General features: G+C 48.5%; 1 long non-coding RNA gene across 2 annotated transcripts in view; it reads left to right on the forward strand.

The window, feature by feature from the left end:
* Window positions 1-23,909, forward strand: part of LOC141944680 (uncharacterized) — a 53,520-nt gene that overhangs the window by 25,831 nt on the left and 3,780 nt on the right. The gene's annotated exons all lie outside the window — the stretch shown is intronic.

Raw genomic sequence — 23,909 nt, forward strand, 5'->3', positions numbered from 1 at the left:
GTTCCTCTTCCTGTGCTGCCGCTCCAGCTTGCTCAGCTTTTATTTATTCACGTCCCTACCGCTTCATGAATATATAAAGAGGAGGAGGAGGCAGGGGAGGTTATGAGAAATCAGGACAGAGGCGCCCAGGCAGGCAGCTGAGGGGAGCTGGGCTGGGAACCGGAGGGCTGAAGCAGTGGAGTCACATATGGGAACCCTTCCAGCTCCCACACAGAATAGAGGTGGACTCTTTAACCCATCATTGACTGCTAGTGAGGCGATCAGGGGCTTGTCTGCGCAGCCCTCCCGCGTACCCTGACATGCATATGCAACTTTTAAACATCCTGGAAGAAACGCTTAGGCACACATTCCCGGGGAAACTCTTAAGCCCGGCTCAGGCTGTCCCAGGAATATGCACGAGCTTGGGTATCTAACCTGATGCAGAGCACCATGCATTTAATGCCAACAGTACTGCAAACTCTACTTACTAATGTTTTTTTTTATCTGAGAAAACAGTAATTTGTAAAAGTATTTTTAAATAATTTTGCCTAGTCTTTGCCAGCTGTGCGAACCAGGCAGACATCAATCCAAGCAGCCACACCAGGGCTGCATTGGGCACACAGGGCTAAGCTTGTGCCTGGGGAGTAAATCAGATGGAGGTGGGCACAGTCTGATATTATTTTTTTTTTTTTAGATCACAACAAATATTGTAATTTCACCTTTTTATTTTGCATAGTTGAATGGACTGAGTTTTAAGGTTATTTAAAACAGATGTTTTATAAACAGCTTCCAGTGGAGAACAAAGTCCATTTGGTTTAATTTAACCAAAATTTTAACGATTTTAATTTTTTTTAATAAAAACTCCTAAGATCTCATAAGCCAAGAGCTATTGAAAACAGCACGCAGCAGTCACAAAGAACATTTTTGAGGCAGAGAAAGTAGAATCTGGTCAATAATACATTAAATTTCATTAGCTGGCACCATTGCAACAGATTGAAAGCAGGGTGGACAGCCCCCCCTAATATCCCAACTGGACACCTGCCAGGTTTTCCTCCTCTCCTGGTCTCTTCACCCTTTGCTGTCACCCAGATCAGTCCCAGCATCCATGCAGGGATCAGCCAGGGTTCCCCAATGCTCTCTAAGCCCCAGCCACGGCAGTGTGTCAGAAGGGCGGCTGCAGCCCCTTGCCTGCTCCTCAGCAGGATGGGGTTTTTCTTGAGTCTCAAGATGATCCTGCTTCCAAAGGGAGATCAGAGGAGTGGAAAAATGACCCAACTATGCTCTGCAGCAACTATTAGTTGATAAAAGCAACCAGAGAATGGGAGGTACTGGGAGGGACCGCAGAGGGAAATGTATGGAGTAGAAAAGTAGAAAAGAGATGGTTCAGTAGGGACAAGCGTTCTGCCTACAAGTACCTTCAAGGGAACAATATAAGCAAAGTAAGGGAATTGCTTTAATTATCTCAGAGTAGTAAAGCCTGGCATTAGGACCATAAAACCAAATTCAGGCTAGGCAGTTAGAAAAACCATCTTTGCAGTGAGGAATAGGGTGCTAGAGACAGGCTCTCAGTGTTGAGAGGGGTTAAAATGCTGTGCGAAGGACCTCAAATAGTAGCTCAGAGCCAGGCAGGAGTCTTGGAAATGTCTGCCAGAGGGCCACAGAGATTTGCAGCACTGGTTCATCCTGTCAAATTGAGTTTGGAAAACAAAAACAAAGTCCAGTGCTAAAGCACTTCTTTAATGAGACTTTTGCATGTAACAGTTGCAACTATTGCCAGGAGAGTGCTGTACAGATGTTGCAAGGGTTGTACTAGGAAATAAAAAGGAGTTTGAGATGCTTTGCTCACTATTCAAATGTGCTCTATGCTCTGAAAACAAAAATCATGGGGGGCCAGCACTGGTGAATTAAGACCACAGCTGCTTTTAGGCAGGATCTGTCTGGACATGGTAGGTGGAAGGAGGGAGAACCCAAGCCAGTGTATGGTTGCACCAGCCAGGAGTCCCACTTGTGGGAGGACCTCGGTTCCTCTAGTGCCTGTAGGTATTCACAGCTCTGGTTTCAGACCTCCCTGGGAATCAAGGCATGTATAGGAAGACTTGTCCTGTATGAAGGACCAACAAGGAATGTTATAGGGGTCATTTCCATGCCGACACACCTCTCAGCTAGTTTGAATTCTTGCTGAGAAGTGGGTAGCCTGTCTGGAGGTTGTGTAGTAACTCTGTGTGTCTGTCCACAAGACCGCGATTCCAGTTCCTGTCCAGTCTTGACTGGCTTCTGAAATAATCTTGAACTCCCTGACTCTGGTCCCACTTGCTGTCTAGCTAGGGCTGATAGGGGCACCAGTCATGCCCTGCTCCTTCATCAAATGCTCCGATATTCCCTGTTTTTTTGGGTGGTTTCTAGCCCATGCTGACCTCTCGGCTGCTGCAGCTGTACTTAGCAGTGTTCAAAAGCCCTGTTTTAAAACTGTCACGGTATGTCTGTGCAAGCTGCAGGCACACCCTTTCTCTATGCCCAGCTGCACATCAGATGCATGTGAGGCTTTAAATAGCTGGTGGCCACCACTTAGTGCTCTCAGTGAATTCCCCTTGGTTCAGTTTCAGTTCCGCATGGGAACCAGTTTTTTTCAAACCTTTCAAGCTTCTTGGAGGTGATGGCTACCATCTCCACCAGCACATTTCCTCACCTCTCCCTTCTGCATCTTCCCTGCTGCTGCCCCAGCTGGGTGTCTGCTCCCATCATTCGATCCCCTTGCAGCATCAGCGGTGCAAAGGGGAGCATGCACACAGTCCCCAGCGGTGGGGTGCAGGAAAGGGGAAGGACCACAGAGGCAGCAGCAGCATCAGGCTTGCGGACATGTGTTTTTCACTTCATCTTTCAGCTTGGTATCTCACCCAGTGCTTCACAGTGTCCTGAAAAGTCCATCTTTCTACTGCAGCTTCTGTGTGGAGGATCAGCTTGCTGTGTGCCACTGCAGATCCCAGCCCCAGATTAAAGCCCTGCAGCACGTGTAGATGATAGCAAAAGCTACAGTGATGACAAACCCAGCAGAGGCTAGATCTAAGGGTGGTGCAGCCCCGCCTGTGTTTCCTGTGTGGGCAACCCATTTTGCGCAAGCCAAATCCAAACCAAGGAGCATTTCTGATAGTACAGAGGGTCGGGGTGTCTTTTAGCTTCCTAGCCTCTCACAACATGCTGAAGTCTAAACCATGCTCTGGAAATATCACCATAAGGCCAGGAAGAGAGGGTTGGAGCTGGGAAATGTGTTTCCGGCTCTACCAGTTAGCCATCCTTTCTGTGCCAGCTGCTTCATTTGTGAAATGGGACCAATTCCCTGCCTAGCTGCCCCGTTTGACAGTGGTGATTATTTACTGTATCTGCTGGTGAAATAGCCACGCTCCCCAGGCCAGCAGCTAGATGGCTGTGGTTTTAAAGCAAGTCTACATAAGAGACGTACTCCAGTTTTGAGAAGAAAACTGAGGTGGGACAAAGGGCTGGAAGACTAACATAGGTGGGCAGGCAGAGCAGGCTGCCTCTGACCTGTGGAAAGTCTGCCAGACTGTGGAAAGCCTGCTCCTTGGACCCCTACCTCTCTGCTAGGCCTGGGTGTGACCACAGTACCAGTCCTTGCTCCAAAGCAGTCCTGGCCTCCCAGCGCCCGGTTAATGCCTGCAAAATGTTTAGAATGTGTAAAAGTTCTAAGTGCTATAAATTATTATTAAGAATAGACTGGCCCAGGATGTTTGGGATGATTAAAACCTCCCCACTGGCCTGCTAAATAACCTCTGCTTTGGTCTGGCTGGACACAGGTTTGGTTTTTTTTATTTCCCCCCCCAACCTTTGCGCCCAGCCAGGCAAAAATATGGGTCATTTACCAGCCAAGCAAGGAGGTCAGTGGGAGCCCTGCAGCAGAGAGGATGCCAGTCTGCCGTGGGTCACGCTGGCAGCACTGCTCTCCAGCCTACAGCCAAGCTCCACTTACCCTCAAGGTCCTCCATCCCCCTTCAGAAACCCTTCCTCCCCTTAGCTGCCCAACCATGCCTCCATGCATCTGTCCTTCCGCTCCTCCTTGGCTACATCCGTGGCTATCTGATGATTTAAAATGAATAAGACACTTGAGATGCTAAAAGAACTGGAGCTGGTGATGGAGAGAGCTAGGGAAAGAGCTAAACTCCCAGGTTAACGATGAATCACTCTGGGAGTGGAGTCATTGATTTGTAATCATTGCCTGGATCCCAAATATAATAGCCGTGAATTCCTCTGACCAGGGACTGTGACGGGTGCTTTGGGCTATTCCCAGCACACCTGCAAAATTCAAATCCGTCTTGCTCACAAGAGCAGGGCTCATAGCTTCAGGAGCCCAACAGCTTCATCGGCACTTGCCCTCTAAAAAGTAGAGCCTGTGGTGCTCGCCGGCAGCAGCCTGCACACACGCCAGGCTGTCGCTGCGCTGAGCTTGCAAATAAATAAGTCAAACTGCATCGTATCCTTCAAAATCGTCCCCCCCTCCCCAGGTTGTTCCCTGCTGCTCGCACCCTGCAGCAGAGGGCTGGGAAAGGGAAGGACAAAACAAAGAAGCCGGTGTGTATTAGCACCCTGTTGCTTTGGGAGCAAACGGCAGGAGCTGAGAGCCCTAGGTATTTGGGAAAAGAGGCTTGGTGCCATCTAGGGCAGGTCCCAAGCTGTTTCCGAGGTTTCTGTGTAAAGTTTCCCAGAGGGTATTAGCAGAGTGTCAAGTTTATTATTTGTATTCTTGTGTTCTCTCCCTCTCCTACCTACTAAGAGCAAAAATGAAAGCAAACTAGGACACTGAAAAATCCTGGATTAGCAAGAGTACTTGACTCACTCTAGGGAATGACTTTAGGGAGGGAAGAAGCCCAGTGCCACTGCAGGAAGTGTTTTCTTGCTTTTTTGCATTAGTCACATCAGGTTTACTGCCTGACCTGTGGTGTCTGTTTATCACCAGACTGTGGTGGCTCCCATGGATCAGCATGGTTTTGAGGGGGGGTGGCTCTAGTATAACAAGCAGGGCAAAATTCCAGTTCCTAAAAGCTATATTCCATCTAAGCATCCCCCCCACTCCCAGCCTCCTACTCCATCCACCTGACTTCCACAACTAGAATCTAAAGAAAACCACATTTCTGCCCTAATGCCTCCACCTCTGCTCTGGGAGTCCATCACGCCTTGATACAGAGGATCTGAGTTCATCCCTGGTCACTCTGCATCTGTGAGCATCCCTGTGACCTCTGCCAGGACACCCTGTGTCTCCACATCAACCATTTCCTCATCTCACTGGCTCTCCATTTTTCTGTACATCATCCAGGTTGCTCCACCATCACCTAGACTTCAAGCCCAGTCAGTAAGAAGTACAAGACCTTGAAGTGGCATAGCACCATGGTTTCTCTCTCTTTCTCTCTCTTTCATCCTGGCCTTTCATAGAAGTCCCACCAGAAGACACATACGCTACTCTGCATCCCAAAGCTATGGATATATCTTATACTCTAAGGCTCCAGAAACGCTTTGGAAGAGAGGATAGAAAAGGCTGGGGAGCAAACTGGCAGGTACACCCAGCCTTCAGCTGCTCAGAAGTCACCCCCACTGTGTGCGGTTTCTTTTCCTCCTGTGCATGAGGCAAGCAAGGCAGTATCTAGAATGGGTTTATACTACAAAATTAACAGTAGTGAGGAGCATTTGAGTTAAAACATGACTGCCCCGAAGTGTCTGTCTTGTAGCCAAGCTTCGTCCTGCCTAGGCAAACCTCCAAACTTTATTAATGCCTTGAGATGTCAAAACAAGGCTTCTGCCTCATTCCCTTTACAGGTATCTCCATATACCATCACCGCAAATGCAGATACTGGCCTCACGCCAGTTAGTGCTAGCAGCGCTGCCAGCAAAACATCATATCCCCCAAGCATTACCCAGCTTCTTAGGCAGGGTTGCACTCTGCGGGGATTTATATTGCTATCAACTGTAGCAGCAGCTGAGCAACAGAGCTTAAAGCAAGGTGAAGGGTGCTCATCACAACAACAGTGACCTGCCCAGGGTACACACACAACAGCAGAGCCCAGCCACTTGGGATCACTACAGAAAAAGCTTGGGGCATTTCTGGCATGCTCAGACTTGTTCATCCTGTTCTTCAGAGGCATTTCAGCCCAGCCCATAACACTTTGCCTCTTGTCCCCTGGCACCTCCCAACCCTGTCCTGCAGGTAGTGATAGGTGCAATCTTATCTTTGCCTAAATCGCTTCATCACCCCAAGAGATGCTCTTTCACTGAAGTACTACAGCACTACCCGCATCAACACAGCAAGCAGAGAAGCCCTCGGTGCACCCCCCCAACGTGGGTGACAAGAAAAGCATGAAGCACACAGTAAGTGTCACTTTTGCAAGCCCTTCAGCAACAAGGTGCAATATCATCACTGACCTCAGAAAGTGAGGCACAGACAGAGGCTTCAAGGATATGGCTTGTAGGGTCTTCAAACCAAACAGCCCACGTCTTTCGGTAGTCATGGGAATACAACCACTTCTCAGCCCACCCAGGGAACAGATAGCTCAAGCCCACCTTCTTTCAATCACTGCTGAACAAGCCTTGGCTCTTGAACCTCACTGACAGCTCTGAGAATGGCTCCTGTGTAATACACTGTGTGACAGGACGTGGAATGTGCTGCTATGAGGTCAGCTGTGTAACCTGGATCATCAGCTGTGGCAGGCAGCATGGCTGCAGGGCCCAACCCCTCTGGCTTACCCTGGGATCTCACTCCATGTCTAGCATAGCTCACTCCAAAGTGACATGTTAGGAGCCTTGGGGAGCCGTTATCACCACCTGCCTAAAATTACCTGTTTCCGTGGCCCTCTTCAGTTTAAGACAGCACTCATGGCTCTAGCATGCATTAAGATTTTGGTATGTGGCACAGACATGCAGGAATGCTGCCCATTGCTGCTTTGCATTATAATATGAGAGAGTTGCTTCCTTAATATTCTGCCTGATCGATACATCTTCTGCAGACGGACAACTCTGTTTCCCACTGTGGTTTCACTTCGCTGGTGACAGCAACATCAGGGATGTAGGCATCAATCTGTGTGTCAGCTGTGAGGAAGCAGCAAGGGCCAGCTGCTCCATGAGCGAAGGTGAGCCTGGGGCTGGGGGCAACAGCAAGGCAGGCACAGGGCAGTGGCCTCACTGGCAAAGGCACAGTCTCACAATACCCCAGCAAGAGGAGCAGAACAGGTCTGGTAACAGGTAACCAGGTTCAGCCAAGAGTCCAGTGACTGCTGGGCAAGTCCATGATGGTGAGACAGATCCGAGGTCAAGTCAGGGACTGAAGTCCACAGGCCAAGGTCTACATAAACAAAGCACATGGCACAGGCATGGCTGCAACACAGCTGCGAGGTAGTCCAGGTGGGGACCCGGGGCAAGATCCTCACCTTACCAGTGAAGAGCAGAACAGGCCCTCACTGAGGCTTTTTAGTGGAGTTTTCTCAAAGACCTCTTCAACACTGGACACCTGCATGATTATCTAAGTTAGCCCTGAACCCAGGGTACCAAACCCCCAGGGGATGCACTCAGGGCCCTGACACTAGCAGCCACACTGTGTAAACATTCTCAAGGCAGGTATAGATGCCAGGGATTAATATAATCTGCTGCCAATCTCCAGAATCAAGCACCATACCACCAAAAATGCCCATGGTAACAGCAATGGGCATTTAAAAGGAAAAAACCATTACCAGACACCCCTCATCTGTATCCCAAACTCTCTGCCTGGTTGGGACGAGCCTGTGTTATAACCGGTGTCCATATAGCAGTCTAATCCTCAATTCTGCTTCCTTGAACACCACCAAGCCCTGCCATAATACAACCCAAGGCAAACCATGAAGTAGTACCTGTGTATTGTGGTTTCGCTGAGTCTTGCCTCTGACTTTTTTACCCTCTTACTTTTGATCTGACAGCAAATTCCACTTAAGGCTGGCTGCCATTTCTTTTCCACCTCTGTGAGTTTTCTACAACTTTGAGCTCTAGTTTCCCTGCCCGTTTGTATAAGGTGCCCTTTGCCACTTCCCCAGCTTTTTGGGAAGGTACAGAGCAGTGGAGGGAGGGAGGATGCGTTACAACCAAGCAATGGTTTGGCACCCCTGTGCCTCCTGCAGCAGTGAAGTTCTCTGCTCTTATAAAGATCTTGCTTGCATGGAAAGGATGTGGTAAATTGCTGTAAAAAAAAAGGGAGCTAATAGAGAAATTCCAACCACATAAAAATAACTGTGTTTTAGCAAAATTTTTGAAACAGTGCTGGAGACAGAAAGCAGTGCAGTGCATGGGAGGGAACTCTGCCTCAGGGGTAATACATGCGTGCACACACCTTCTTAAGCTAAGAGTATTCACAGTTTCGCTCTGGAGAGGGAGAGCTATAAGCCAAGCTGAACTTCTAACTGACTCCAGTGGTTCCGGTAGTTTCTGTTTATTCACCCTGTTGTGAGTTGAACCTGAACCAGATCCTATCTGCATCTCTCTTGGCTGTTCAAACCCACCTCTGGGAGACAACAGGAAAGATGAAATGCTCACCATTCATGCCATCCTCAGTCCCTGAGGAGAAGAGGGGACTAGCAGCCACCAGTGCCCCTTTTGAACTCTTTTCTAAGACCGGGATGAAGATTTATCAAGGTAGAGATGTAGGAGGGACAGCAGTGTGATACGTTCAAACATTTTGGTCTAAACTCTGCATCCAGCTTCTGCCCCATTGAGGCCCTACTTCAGTACGAGAAATCAACCTTAATAAAACATACAGAGGCCTGTGCCACAGGCACTGAGACGCAGCCAGGCTGCAGCTTGTTGGAAGGGACCATCTCCATTAGTGTGAAGAAAGATCCAACAACTGCATTTAGTCTGTGGATATCTTAATGTCTCTGACACTGCCAGCTCACCTCCTCCTGCCACCGTCCCAGCCCAGCATGTATTGCCAGTTGCAGCACTGACATAAAGCTATAACTGCCAGCATGGGGACTGGGGCCAAGGGGAATTCGTTGAAGCAGCCAGGCTCTCCAGCAGCCTGTCAGCTCCTAGGTCTGCAATGGAAATTAATCACTGAAGCTCAAGGAAGCACACCTTGCACAAAAACCCCACCAGCTACACTGAGGAGACAGGACATGTCCAGCCTGTTGAAATGACTTAGTAATTAAAACTTAATAAAAAGTGGCATTTATCGATGAGTTGTATTAACCTTGTCTAAAACCATTTGGGCAAATGAAAACTCCTCTCGGTCTTTTCCTGCCACGTTAAAAGCAGCAAGGCATGAAACAGATCAATGACGCTAGCCACATTGGCTCTTTGTTTGGGCCAGAAGAAAGCTTTGCTGTTGGAAAGCTTCAGCTGGCATGGCTTCAGCCACTGAGACACTGCCTCCTGGCCTCTGCCAGGGCCCCTGCTGGCGAGCCCCAAAAGAGATTGCCAGGGTACTTACATGGGCACATAAAGAATGCTCCCAAAAACGCTGCCGGGGACCAGCTGTCCCACTCCGGGGGACACTTCCAGGTTATTTGCATGAGCAGATATAAATGTATGCCCCAGAGACTGCTGCCAAGGCCCCTGCTGGCACGCAGCAGGGGCTGCTGCCAGGGTACTCGCCCAGGCACAAAACAGCACGGGCCTTGGGGTGAGGTTGTCACAGACCCCGTGTGTGCACATTGCACCGCTGCGAGGGTGCTTCACGGCACAGCCCCTCATGGGCTCATAAGCACCCAGGGCCCTGCATCCCAGCTGGATCGCTCTCCACTTCTGTGCCGGCTACAGACCTGTAAAGCAGAAAGACTGCCAGACCTTGAGCTCTTTCCTTCCCTCGCCCAGCTGCGTCCGTCTTTCTCCAGCCACACGACAGCTGAGCAGCTCAGCACCGCGCCACCTGCTCCCCACCTCCAATCCCCCCCTCCAAATCCCATGTGCAGTCACCCCAGGGACACTCAGTGCTTTGCCCCATTGGCTGCACCCTCCTCCTGGGGGGCTCAGGCCCCCACGGCAGCCATGGGGCCGATCAAGCAGCATGCAGTGGCCAGGAAACGAGTGGCCACCTTGGGAGGAAACTCTAAGTACAGCCGGCTAAGGCAGGGTGGGCAAGTCAGCCCCACGCGTGCCTCCTCCCTGTGCAGCCAGGCAGGGCAGGCAGCAATGGGCAGGAGAAAGGCACAGGGACAAACAGGATGCCTCGGTCTTCCGTCCACTGTTGGAGATGTTCACAGTTAGTCACAATCTGCTTGCAACTGTGGCTTCTGTTAAGAACTTCCCCTAAGTGCGTGCTCACATTTGCTGTCGTGTTTGCTTAGACTGCAACTCCGGTGCTTCCCCCTGCAGTCCTGCCGTGGCTGGGGTGCTGCTCTTCTCCCCCGTTGCTCATCCGCTGTACTTCAGTAGCCACTGGTTTGCCACAGGCCATCTGTGAACACCACTAATTGTGGATGTGGTGGTTTAACTCTGGGTGTTCTCATACGATCAAGTAGGCACCAGGCTGGTCCCTTTTTGGGTGCTGACAAATCCTTGGTCTCCATTGCAGCTCAGAGCAGCCAGTGACACAGGGGAATCATACTCTGGCTGCCAGCAGCCCTTCCATGACTGCAGTTGGTACACGCACACTGCTGGCGTGATGCGGGCACCCATCAGGGATGCTTAAAACAGGTAAAACACTTCTAGAGAGAAAACATTTAGGAACTTTCTCTTTGGAAATGCCAGTGCCACAGCACAGCCAGTGAAACCAACTTCTGGGAGAAATAAATCCGATTAAAAGGAAAGTTTGCTTGTTTGCTTCCCACCTGAGCAGTTGGTAGAGAAATAAAACTGATAAAAATGAAGTTCGCTTGTTTGATTCCCACCTGAGCAGATAGCTATGCTGTGGAACTCACTGCCCCAAGACATTTGTTTAAGGCAAAGGATTTTTTACACCTTTTTACAAGCCCCTAGCACAAGGCCTTACTGGACTAAGAACCCTGCAGGCATCACCCTCAAGCCAGCCCTCAGGACTGACTGGTCAGGATTACAGTGGGCATATGCAGTGCTCGGCAGTTTAAGTAGGAACAGAGGAACTGGTTTGTATTGGACCAGACTAACTCTTCCTTTCTTCTAGCGCTCTGTTTTTGCCAGGGGTCAGCATCATGGGCAGGGACACAAAAACGTCCAGTAGGTAGGAGCCCAAAAACATCCCTACTGATGAAACACTTCACAAACTCCACAGGCGAAGGTTGAATTCAGCTTTGGTAAGCATGGCTTACATCACCAGAAGCTTTTGTTACCTTAATTATAGCTTTTAATATTATCTGTAAAAATGTTTGAGACCTGCTAAACTCTTTTCTGAATCCTGCTAAGACCCCTGGGCTCTATCACACATGGCAGAAGCAAGTGTGAAAAGACATTGCCTTTAATTGCCCTGATATGATTTCTAATGTTATTGAGTATCTCTGGATTTCACACAATGAAACAGGGAGATGAGCTCCCAGTGAATCTTTTTGAGCTACTCATTCTTTGGAGTTTTATCAAGATGCAGCCACAAAGGAAGGGGAAAAAAAGACTTTGACTCAACCCTGACTGAGGAGGAAAATGCCTTTGTTTTTACTTTGGGGTTCTGCTTCCCCTTTGCATTCAGAATTAAAAGTACTCCGTCTAGTGACAAAAGTAAGTTCTTGATGCTTTTCCCTTTCCTGCACCCTGGTTTTGCCTGGTCTCCTTGCAAAAGCAAAACCAGCGTAGGAGATTAATATAAAGGGTTAGCAAGCAAAATCTGCCACGTTGATAAAAGCATATGAAGAGGAAACCCTACTAAAGCCTCAGGCCTCCTGTTTAGTTTGCAGGGTTGCAAAACATAAAAAATTCCCTGTTTAGTAAATTGGGCAAACGTGGTCTGGAGCAACTAAGAGACAGATGTGGAACCCCATGATGCCAGTGCTACAGACTCACTTTTCAAGGTAGAACAATACTTTAAAATAAAAAATTCATTACCTGGGTCTGTGAAAAGCAAATGAAGCTCAACCTTTCCTAACCTTGACATTTTCCAGACTGCTGGCCAAATCCGTGGGTAGGACACACGCACACACATCCACCCCCACCCTTCAAAGGGCTAGCTGATCTGCCAGAGAATGCCTTTCAGATGTGACTTATCTTCTCTGAATGAGCTGTGACACCACCGAGTCCCAGTGTACGAGACGCTGTGCATCTATACTTCTAATTACTAAAACCGGTGGTGGTAAAGGCTTTACAGCTCTGGCTGTGCACTGTTATGGTGTAGTCCCCAAAGACACAAACAAGAGAAAGAGCGGGTGAAAGCAAAGTGCAACAATTAGTAAGTTCATTCGCCAGAAGACCATTTGTATGTGCTGTGGCCAATTGCCACTCCACTTAGCCATTGCGACCTATTTTGGCAACCAGGGTCTGCTGACTGACATGAGGCTATCCTGACACCGCCCTCCTTGCTGTGTGTTTTGTCCCCATCCTCCCCCAACTCTGTCTATAATGTGACAGTTCCTGCCAAACAATGTTAGTGCATTAGCCACTTTTCAAACGATCGCTTCCCCACTGGGTAGGGTCTCTTCAGAGAGAGAGGATGGAGACCGCAAGCCTCTCAGCTCCAAAGAGATTTTCCCCTCTCCAGTTAGTGGTATTCCCTGAGCCCTGCTGATGAAAGACACAGATGTGTCTGCAGAGGAGCAGCTCTCAGTGCCTGCCTCATTCCCCAGAGCCCTCTTCAGCCAGTTTGATGTCTAAGTGGAAGGGAAGAAAATAAGCTGACAGTGGGGTTACCACCCAGATGATTTTCTGAATTGATTAGCTGCTTTTTCATAGGTCTCACAGCCATACAAACAGCAACCTTGTTGGATCTCGCAAGCTAAGTAATGACCTCGGCTAGGAGAGCTCTAGAGAAAGACCAGCCATAATGATGTGCTGCTTCCCTAGGAGAGAAACAAAGGAAAAGCCAAGGGAAAACAACATGAAGGGAACTAAATATCAGCTAGAAAGAGGCAAGGAAACGCAGCTTGCAAGAGCGAGAGGAAAAGTAAGCACCTTTCGGCAGCAGCTGTTTTTTTATTCCATTTTGTATGTAAAGGGTTGGGCAGGCAAGGGAAAGAGAGCTCAGACCACAACTTTTTGAGATCAAGCCTGTGAAGTGCAGGGCAGGCTCATCAGCAGCTAAGGGCCTTCTTTGGGTGTGTTATGACAGAGGTGATGTTGTAATAAAATCCAGATCCCTTCGAGCTGTCATGTGCTGGCCAGCCCACTGCCACACGTGGGATGGCCAGGAGCAGTGTTAGCAGCTCTGGCTGTGACCTCCCTGCCAAGCAAAGCCGAGCCGTGTGGGGCAAGCAGCATCCCTTAAACCAGGCTCCCACACCCCAAAACCCTCCCAGCCATGAGTTTTTTGGCTCAAGCAGGCACTGTCCATGCTGCGGACCTCCTGCCAGTGGGTGGCCGCTCCTGCCCGCAGCCCCAGCTCTTCTGCCCCACTGCTGCCAGACTGGGCATGGGAGGTCAGGGTGAGGCCACAGGGTGGCTGTGGGTGACCCCTGGTAGCCTTGGCCCCACTGAGCTCGGCCCCGGTCCCTGGTGTGTCGTGGGCCGGAGCTGCCCATCAGTCTGCATGTGGGAGCAGCGGGTGGCAGTGCTGGCTTTCGGTGCATGCTGTCTGTCTGTCAGTCAGGGGTCTTGTGCCCCAGTGGCAAAACCTCTGGGGTCTGCAAACGGGAGGAGCTGGACAGGGCTGCTGAGCCTGGCAGCCATATCAGGGCTTCCTTGGTTTCTCCTACCATTTCTGAGAGGGAAGGATCTCCTTCAGCATCCTTAGGCAGCCCCACTCGTGGGAAGCCGCGTCGCAGGCAGGGAGGGTGGGTGAAGCCCTCTCTGACCAGCCTGCAGAGCACTTTGGGGAACGTAAGTGTTCCACTCAAGGTGTGAGCTTCACATGCCTCTGGTCAGAGACTGGCTTCTGCAAGGGCTGCAACTGGCCAGGCTGTGTGTGCCACCAGGGCACGCTCTGCTAGACCCTGCAGAGATGACGGGTGGTGTAAAGAGGGGGTGAGTTGTTGAAGTGAGGAGACTTAGGTTGGACTCCAAAGGACTGTGCTAATTTGGATCAGATACTGAAAATCTATCTTTGAAGGGGAACAAATGGTCCAGCCTTCCTAATATTTTGCTCCTGCCTCCTCCTGAAACCCCAGAATAATGCAAATTAGAAGGGGGAGGGCGAGAAGGGTGCTGTGGAGCCTCATCTCATTGCTCTTTCCCATCTGTGCTGTGGTAGTCCTGCCAGAGGTTTTTATCTGACCCAAAAAAAAGGCTGGAAATAAAACCCACACACACTATATTCCCTCTGCAAGTGCCCCACGCCTAGAACTGCAGTCTGCTGCTCTCTGCGCCTCTAATTAGCTAAGCAAGGCAAGCAGTCATTAGCCCCACCTGGGTCACTCTGCAACTGGGAAAGAGGAGCATTAACCCCCACATGGCTCCATAATAAATAGGTGAGAGGCAGTTTCATTCCCTGTGGCTGCCTGTCTGGGCAGCAGGGCCTCAGGCAGCCTGGCCCCTGAGCAGGGTGCCTTTGGGCTGGGGTGGCTGTGCCAGGAGCGGTGTCAGTAAGGATGTTGTGCAAGGAGGAGGCTGGTTGAGCTGATGGTGCTCCTCCACAGAGTCCAATCTCCCTGTGAGGTGCTATTAGCTGCAGATTTGGAGGGGAACTTTGAGAGGAGGAGAGATTTGTTACAACACTGCAAAGCACAGCGCTGCAATTTTAGCTGGTTTTGTGCCATCAGCGCTTTGCTGGTAGCGTCTCCCAGAGTATGTCTGCGTGGGAATGGAGAGAGGCTCAGGCATTCTGGGTACAACTGCAGTGACAGAGTTTGGCTTGGCACTTATCTGATGTTTCATAGCCATAACTTAAGAGAGCTAAGCAATGCCAGTTGCCAGCTTAATAAAGAAAAAAAAATCTTAGATGTGTTTTTTGTTAAAGTTAGGGTACAAGAGATAAGTGATCACCAAAACTATTCCCTGTGTTATCATACAAGTATTTGTCTCCTTCTGTGTCAAGGCTTCTCTCAGATCAGGTATTTTTTTCAGCTGTGGTAGTGCATCAGGCCCCAGTCTAGAGCTCAGGGTGCTGGGTACAACACATACATGTGGGACAAATCGATCACTGCCTCAGGCTGTTTGTAGCATTTAAGTTAAGGCACTTAAACACTGGATTCACCAAAAATGGACAGGCAGAATAAGTCAGAGAATAGAAATAAGTCTGTGACTCCTTATTCAGTAAAGTTCATTATTATTTTTAGGAAATGTGCTAACCCATAGAAGGCATCTGTCTAGGAAAGGACAAGAGAGGAACAGGAGCAACTGCTCTACCTGCAGACAGAAGGTGGTGAAGAACACTGAGCAGCAGTAAGTGCTGAAAAGAAAATATGCCTCTGTCCTTCTCTCTGGTACAAAGAAACAGCATGGGGCACAGCAGCTGCAGCAGCCAGCAGCAGGAAAAGGATGGAGAGTGCTTAAAATACTTCATGACTTTGACCAAATCTTGGGGCTGAACAGAAGTTCTGCCTTCCTCTGTGTCCCCCACCCTGCAGAAAGGAGGAAATTTGGGACAGAGAAGGCCAGTGGTGGAGCCTGGCATGAAAGACACCCCTTCCAGGACTGGGAATTATACTGGGTATACCATAAATATGTTATCCTGCCTCTCATTCATCCTTTGCAATTAGGACAGAACAGTTAGGGAGCCCTGCTGAGATCCCCAGGGCAGGCTACACAAATGAGAGTATGGCAATAAGCCACTAAGTCAGCAAGTGACCAGTGACTTCAAGTCATCCCCCAGCTATTGCTCACAGACTTTTTTTTCTGAGGACCATTTCTCACCGGGCATTGATCACCAACATGGAGATACCAGGAATAGATGTAACGGGCTGACAGCCATTGACCCAAGCTACCTAGCAGTCTTCTGGCTTTAGCCAGCAAGTAAAACATTCCTCTCCAAACCCTGCCCTCTCCCATGCTGCTTCAGATGAAGGGCCAAACAGTTGGCATGAGCTGCTAGATAACTCCTCACTCAGGAGCTTTGAGATTTCCATGCAATTTCCTAAGCAGAAACGTTAAAAAGGCATAGTCTATATAGGCAATGTGTTACATACACAGATATATGCTCATGCACACACAGGCCTCCTCACGTTAATAACACTGTAGGAATTTCTTGCCTGTCCTAACCACACAGGCTATCAACAAGGGCAATAAAGCCGAAGTATGCTATTAGCGTTTGGAGCCTGTAATACACAGGTAAGCAGATCCTGTAGCAAACAGTGATACATTGGCAGTTCATTACAGCACTTGTTGCCTCCCTTTATAGTCTTCCAGCTAAGGCATCTAAGGGCATTTAACAAAGACCTTTTAATAAAATTGCATATAACTACAACTGTATATTAACATCTTTATTTCACACACAACGATCTTGAGGCATAGTGATCACTCGTACTAACAGCAGTTGGGATTACTAAACTGATAGCATTAAAAAAAAGGGTTACTATTTATGCTAGTTCTTTCCCTCCTGCATTTTTTCTCAGCTGGATCAAAGGAATTAGTCTGGCTGGTTTCTCTTTTATTTCAAGTCATCTTTACTTTTCTTTCTGTTTGTAATCTTCTCTAGCACAGTCTTCAAAGTCAAGGTTGGGAAGACTGCAGGGGAATTTTGACTGTCAGTTTGGTTTATATTTAATATCACTGTCGTAATGGTATCCAAATGTTTTGCTAAATGAATTTTTGCTTGTTTTTGCTTTCAACTTGTCTCCTATGATGCTACTTCAGAACAATGGAACCCCTCTCTCATGGGAAAGAAAAGCGCTTGCTTTGGAAAGATGAGGGTAGGGTTGTGATAGGTATTTAAGACTCTATTTACATCAGAAAGAGACGGGAGGGAAAGAAAAGCAAAAGTAGTGAAGTTTTGCCTCTTCAAGCAAAGAGACTCCCCAGGAAATGGTGGCCTTATGTGGGGCCCCTTTCTAAGGCCTTAGAAAGCTGGGCACACAGAACCAGAAGTCATTCAGGTGGTTGCCTCAGCCTAGAGTTCATGGGCAACCTGATCCTTATGGCCACAGGGCTGATGGGAGAGCACAAGCTAAAGTTGAGTGTTATATGCCAGTGGACCAGCCGATGGACCTGGGGAGGATATGAGCTAGGAAGAGGGCTCACTCCTGCGAGATGCAGTGGCTGCTTAGAATCTTAAATTAGAGAACACCCAAAAGACTGTATATTGTTATCCCAACCAAAAACCTTGAATAGGTCCCACAAAAAAACAGCTCTTCAGGTGTTTGCAATGAGCAATGCTTTATCCTCCATTGGGAGCGTTCCCACTTCCAACAAAGGTAGCAAAGCACAGTGCTGCCTGCAGTACGTTACTTGGTGTGCCCTTTGGCCGGTGAAGGCTGGAGACCGCTGACATCAGGTGTGCCTACACAGTCAAATGAGAGTGACCCTGGCAAGGACAGGGACACCCACACTAGCTGCCAGCTCACCAGCCGGGTAGTAACAGGAGTGGAGATACTTGTCACTGATAAACCAAATACATACTCATGTGGGCTGGTCCAGTTCGTGATAAAGCCTACACTGCTGCCTCTTCACCACTGCTCTACACATGCTGGCTCAGAGACGCACTCCCCATCCCACTTCACTCTGAACACACGCAGGCATTTGGAGGGAGGTGCCTGAGCAGGGTAGGGCTCAATATGTACACCCAAAAACCACCTGCCCATCTCCTGCCTCTTCACAACCCCCAGATCAAAGAGCAGTGGACTTAAACATGAAGTATGGCTGGCAGCTAGGGAATGCTTCTGGACTGATGATACTCTGCAAAAAGAAGGGTGGCTTTTGTTTCTCTGCTCTTTGTAGAGTCTTGACCAGAAGAGCAGCGCGATGGGCATGATCTTGTGGTGTGTAAACTGTGCACCAGTGGTGAGCAAGAGGGCACTTCTTTGCCATGTCTCCCTCGCACTGTCAAGTGTTTTCTCCCATCTGATTGCTTCACAGAGAACACACGTGCCCAAGCAGTGCATTTGGAGAAGAGCAGGCATTGAACGACAAGTGAGCCAGGATAAGGTGATCTGTCCCTTCTACATGTCTTGGGACATCAGAGCTGCGCACTTCCGCTTCCCTGAGTTGGGGCTTGCAGGACCTGTGTTGTCTCTGGAGACTTTCCCCTATCCATTCTGACTGCTGATCAAAAGTACAAAGCATGTTCCATTCAGAAGCATCTCCACAGTATGTACTAACAAGCCATTTCTCCTCCTCCCAGCAGTCCAGCTGTCTCTAGCATAGACCATGCACAGCAGGGCACATTTCACCAAGGAAGGGGAAGATTAATTTTTCCTCCAGCTGAAGCTCTCTGGAATTGCTTTAAGACCAGCAAAATGCAATTGCTCAGGCTGCAATGTGCCCAGAGCACATGTGCCTAAATACTGCCAGGGGGTTTTTAACCACCAGGACTGGCTAGGATCTATATCCAATATTATGTCTTAAAAGATAGGATCTCTGGAAACTCCGTCCCCCTTCTCTCCCCAAACGTACACTTGCCCACCAGCACTGTGATGCACTTGTTTCAGCTGTGACCCAGAGGGTGATTACTGACTCTGTATGCACTTCTCATGCTCTCCTGGGTCTCCCTCAGTGGCTTGCCATCCCGTATGGAGCCAGCCCACCTTAGAAGAGCTTGCACGAAATGAGCTTTTCCCCATGGAGCCCACGTGAGGTAGAATGCTTCATGACACGGATGGGGACAGCCCTAGCTGGGTGTTTGGGGTGACAGGAGGCAGTGGGAGGATTTGCTATTTGCCTGACATGCTGGCCCTCTGATTTAAGTTCCTTAACCCCCTCAGGCTTAGCTGTGACTCACTGCCGGTATTTGATCATATTTTCAGAGCAGGATTAATTACGCTTTATTGCTTGTTCACATAACGGACCAGTATCATCTTCAAAGGCCCATTCTTTGGAGGAGGAGGAAGGAGACATGCCCCGTAATTTAGTGACCATTGCTTCTAAATGAGAAGGTTAATAGCTTGACCACTTCATATTTTAACCCCCAAGCCTTTTTCCTTCTCTAATTGTAAAGCATAATATTTTTTACTTCCATGTAGCAGTTCCCTGTGGGGCTTTGGCTAGATGTATAAACCAAAGCCTTGCTGATGCCTTTTGGGGCTCGGGGGCAGATTATGCCCTCACCCAGAGCATAAATGGGGTCACCCTCACAGCTGCCAGCAAATTTACCCTATTTTGTCTGCATACATCTGGGAGTGGCCCCTGGGAACAGGCAAGGGAAAGACGGCCACTCAGATAACTGGCAGGATGGTTGGGTGCCGAGTACTTTTGCAAATCAGACTGTTTATCTAGGTGATTATATACATCATTAACTTCAAGCAGTTGATTTTTTTTATGCCATGGTCTAGCAGGGCAGACAGCATCTTGGGGGCTGAGATGGACAGACAGAGCTGCTGGCATATATCCCTCTCTTCCCAGCAGGAAAATGAGGCATAGACATGAGGGTGAACCGGAAAGGCTGGATGTGGAAAACCCAAAACTTGAAAGCTATTAAGAGAGGAAGAAAGAATAAATCAGCTGGCCCTTCTCCCTGCCAATGCAGGCTTTTCTCCATTATATATTTACTTGTATTTTCATCAAGTCACAGATTTAAAACAATACAGGTACTTCCACAGAAGCAACCTTTCCACCACTTTTGCAGCAGGATCCTCATCTTGAATTCAGGGGAAAGTGGAAGTGCATTGACAGAGCTGTTTGGGGAGCTGGGAACCAAAGGCTAGAGGTTCCTCTGGCCAAGACTGTGATCCATTTATCAGATCTCTGTTGAAGAGCCTATGGCATCCCTCCTGCCTAATCCTCACTGTAAGGAGTGCTAGAAGCTTGTACTGACACCCTATTAGCACAGGAAACCCTGGAGCTGAGCCTCAAGTGTTTGATGAAAGGTAGTAAATGAAAACCAGCTGGAGTCAGTGGATGACAGTGTCACTAATGGCTCAAGCGGGTCTTTTCTTTCCACTTCTACACTGCTGGTTTAAACTGGACTAGTGACCAAGAGAGGTGACCAGCTGCTGTCATTGTGTGGCCTGACTTAAATACATTGCAGGGCCTAAGTCCACACCTCTGAAAGCCTCTGAACAGTAGAGTTGCCATGGAGGACACAAGGGCTCCATCAGCCAGACAGGGTTACTTCCCAGCAGACCTTTATTTCATCAGTAAGGAGACCACTGCCATGCAAATCATGTCCGGGAAGCAATCCTTTGGGCAGCTTCAGAGCATTGATCTTCATGGTGATTGGAGCCAAAATCTTGCACAAGCACATGAAAAACCATACCAGTGACCCAGGCTTCCTGGATTTAGTATTAGATGCACGTACAAAGCAGTATGCTGAGAGGAAGGGAGAACCAGGGGGTCTAAGGAGACAGTAGCATCCCACATCACTACTCATACTGCTCAGTGCACCCAGTGCACTGCAGCATCAGTAAAAGAAACAGCCATGCTGCCCTGCAGCCCCCTTGCCCCCATTCACAGCACAGCGCTCAGGCTATGTCAGACCCTGGGGAGGACTGCTTCTGTCCTGGGTACCAGGCTGACGGGTGTGTGCTGCTGGTGCCTTGGAAGAATGAAGCTGGTGTCTGCAAAACGCAAAGTGTAAAACCATTTCCCAGTCCCTGTGGAAATGCAGTAGGAAGAGCAGTCTGACATTTCTGGTCTGTCACCCCTTGGCTAGCCAGGCACCCGACTCCAGCTCTGTAGACACAGCTACTGGAGAAGTTGGGGCAAGCAGGGGTGAACGCAGCTCCTCAGCTCTGCTGCCAGCATCTCAGGTCTGTTCTAAGCACATTTGGCACTAATGGAAATAGCCCCTAAGGTCAAGACTGTGCTCCTGTGGAGAGCCAGGCTTTCCCTTAACTGGTCGACAGGAAAAGCTGAGTATCTTAAAACTCCCTAGTTACAAGACTGTTCTGGGAAAGGTCTGGAGATGACTAACTGGATTAGTCACCAGCTCTTTGCCTTTGAGGCTGGGCACTTAAAATCCCTTCACTCCATGTATCTGCCAGCCATCCCCCACTTCAAGCTGCCTACAATCACTTTTCTCTGAGCAACTTGACATCCAAAAAGGTTTTGAAAGTCTTTCATGGAGCTTGTTCTGATTGAGACCTGCCTGGATTATTTATGCCAGAGGAAGTGATCCTAGCTGTTTTCCTTGCACTGGAACCAAAGATGTGTCTAAACCAGTCTAAATTGTGTTTATGCTGGGTGAGCTTAATTATATATACTGAATTAAGTAAACCAATAGAAGTTCAGCTTAAAGTGGTTCAAGAACAGCTACATTTGGGACCTGGAAATAAATAAATTTTGTTATATGTCAGGGAAACTTTTCTCCAAGTAGGCCAGACTTCATACTGAAGCCATTACTAGGAATGTCAACTCCCTGCCTTCGGTATTTACAGAGAAACTAGATTGAGTCTCTCCATCTCACCTAGAATAATAATGTTTAGCATGTAAGTAGCATTTTACAATTTCAAAGCAATAAACACTGAGATACCATGGTAATGAGAGCTGACAAGGCACTAGCATTAACTAATTAAGCTTCGCAACTTCCCTGAGATATCTAAATATGACCATTCCCATTGTATAGGTGAGGAAAATATATATGAGTTGATTTACTCAAAGGCACGGAGCAATTCAGTGAAAGAACTGGAACCACAACTCAGTCCTAGTAATGTTTGGATGGCTGCTCAGCCCTCTGTGAGGCTCTGCCTTATTTCTAGACCTGCGTGTCAGTGTAACCTAGTATCCCATTCTTTGCATGATTTAGAAATAAACTACTTTTAATTTCTTTTGACTGCTATGGAAGGAATGGGATTTGAGTATCTCCCTAGCCGAATGCAGCAGCAACAAGCGGAGGTATCAGTGAGGTTGAAAATGGATGCTGGTGAAGTCACAACAAGTTAGCATTTGGGAGCTGCACTCACCGCAGAAGTAGCGTAGCAGGAAAAGCAACTAACAGGTGGGTGTCAAATAAAGCGTTGGAAAGGACTGCGTTAGCTTAAACCATCCTGGGTCTTGCCTTTCCAACCCCCGCCACAGCTGCAGTAATTGGTTTGCATACAACTAACCCGTTTTTTAATTTATATGGACTTAGTGGTTTACACCAACACTGAATCTGGCCCAGAAACCTCCATGGGGAGCACAGCTTTGGCACCAGTTCTGAACAGGAACCCTCTTGCTCTGCATGGGTAGGTACCCAGCAAAACCTCTCATAGCTGTATGAGATCAGCGGCTTTAGACAAGAGATCAAGCTTTCCTCATATCGCATCTTTAGGTCCAGACTACAGAAGGCTGGTTACAACAAAGGAAATTTCAGCTGCACTGCTAGAGCTGCTTTGATACATCTAATCCCCATCTAAGAAGGTATTGAACAGAGAACCGAATCATTATGGGTTGTAAGCAAAATGGTCTTTTAATCCCCCTCAAGGAACATAGTTTTTCTCTCCTGGAGTGACTGATGGGGAGCTCCTCTACACATGGAGTACAGCCCTGCTGTGAAGCATCCTCTGCATTTCATCTGGGGCTGTTCTCCGCCCGCGAGTGCCTTGCCTCCACAGCACACTGCACCTGAGTCGAACAAGCTCAGGCTGTGGTGGTGAATCCCAATGAGCCTCTCACTGGGTGTCCAGAGGCAGTCTATAGGAACCAGTACTGGAGCGCACAGTACGCATATCAGCACCATTGCTAACCGCTGGTCTGGAAACAATTAAAATATCTCTTTGTTTACACCGTAGCACTGCTGCCTGTGGAATAGCTGAGGACGACAGCAGAGACAACAGACCTGGAGAGACATGAAAGCATTTGGGTTTGCGTGTCTCTCCGCTCTGCTTCCCACTGAGGTTTCCAGGGCAGATTGCTAGCTCCCCATCTTATTTTTGAGGCTATTCAAGCCAGCCTGTGTCTGACTCATCTCTCTGCCAGATGTACGGACCAGTGCTTGGCAGCAGCTGTGAGCGTGGCTGACCACAAACAAACGCATATGCGGTGGGCCCTTCTCAGTGCTACTCTTCGGGGAAGATTTGGAAAGATCCAGATTCCCTGGCTTTAAATCCATTGCCACAAATTATCATTCGCCTGTTGATTGCTCTCTAGGGGACAAAACATCAAGTTACAACCTGTGGTTTTCAGCCCCAATGGATTAAGAGCAGAAAATCTGTTGAGACCTAAGGCTTAGATCTGTTGGTTTGATATGTAGTTCAGTAAAGCACACAGGAGAGGAGCTATGATGGAGGGTGCTTTGCCACATCAGTGCTAGACAAATTCCCAGTAGGTAGATGTTTTTTGACTAACAGAGTCAACGCAAGCTAAAAATGGCACGATGTTGCTAATTTTCTGCCTAGACCAATGGTGGTGTGTGTGACTGCTGGTATGCTTCATGGAAAGAGTGGCTACACTTCAGCAAGATGAAATTACTCCTACTTTCCAATGGTTTGCTCAGCTGAAAATAGTGTTGTGAAGTAGATATCTGGGAAATTACAAAGAGCATCTATCAGTTTTTCAGATGCTAGGTCAGGTTCACAGGAGTGACTGCTTTCACATTAACTTGTACGTTGAGCGAATTGAATGTGTATGTCCAGAAGATGAAACAAATAGTGCATCACACTTGTGCAATTTCACCCTCTGTGGCATAACAGCTCAGGTCTGCATGTGAGAATTTGGAGGATATGTTCTGACCAAGCAATAGGTTCTTGAGCAGATGAGCCTCTACGTCGCCCATGATGCAGCTGCAGGAATCACGGAAAACCTCCTGGTTACTCAAAGCTAAAGAGACATGTTTGTGTCCCACCTAAATCTGCAGTCCTGTTTATGTTAGCTGAAGTTTAAATGTAGCTGTATCAATACCATAATACCCG

Source organism: Strix uralensis, chromosome 5, assembly GCF_047716275.1.
Source record: "Strix uralensis isolate ZFMK-TIS-50842 chromosome 5, bStrUra1, whole genome shotgun sequence".
In the NCBI taxonomy this organism is placed as follows: Eukaryota; Metazoa; Chordata; class Aves; order Strigiformes; family Strigidae; genus Strix; species Strix uralensis.